This window comes from Hemiscyllium ocellatum, unplaced genomic scaffold (genome assembly GCF_020745735.1).
Source record: "Hemiscyllium ocellatum isolate sHemOce1 unplaced genomic scaffold, sHemOce1.pat.X.cur. scaffold_360_pat_ctg1, whole genome shotgun sequence".
Classification (NCBI taxonomy): Eukaryota; Metazoa; Chordata; class Chondrichthyes; order Orectolobiformes; family Hemiscylliidae; genus Hemiscyllium; species Hemiscyllium ocellatum.
In genome coordinates, this window is record NW_026868508.1 from 668746 (window position 1) to 669480 (window position 735).

Genomic DNA, 735 nt, shown 5'->3' on the forward strand with positions numbered 1-735 from the left:
CACTGGGGAATTTTATTTCAGATCTCCATCATTTACAGTTCCTTGGTTTATTTCCCCTTTAATGCTGTTGTTTCACAGAATGTCTGCATCACTGGCAAGGCCAGCATTTGTCATCCATCACTAATTGTCGTTGACTGCGAGAACATTTGTTAAGTCCGCATGGAGCTGATCTTTTGTCACACATAGTTTCTTTACCAAAGGCTATCAGTGAAATAATAAAAGAAATCCTGATTGTTTATGGTTGCTGTTTGTAAAATGAGGTTTCATTCCAATTGTTGCCATTCAAATTTAAGTTCTAACATCAGCTGTGGTAGGATTTGAAACAATGCATTTAAAGTAATAACTTGTGCCTGTGAATTCCATCTGAATTACATGGCCAGTGACAGTATAACTGTGATATGAGGTCCCTATTACGAAATAACTGGAGAAACAAGATAAAAGTTTGTTGTCAAAATATTTGTAACTGGAAGAGTGGTCAGAAAAGTACTGGAGCCGCAAAATATGAAGTTATGAAGGAGGCAGATGGTGGCTAATTCAGCAACAGCACTGAGGCAGAGTTGGAGACTGGGGATATTATAAAGGTAGGTGTAGGCAGTTTGATGACAAAGAGAATACAGTGTTATAAAACAGTTCAGGGAAAAAGGTAGACTCAACGGTCTGAACAGTCATGTTCCTTCTTAGATGTTTATGAGTGAGGAGTCTGATATTGATGTACATGAAGTGGAGTTTGTGACT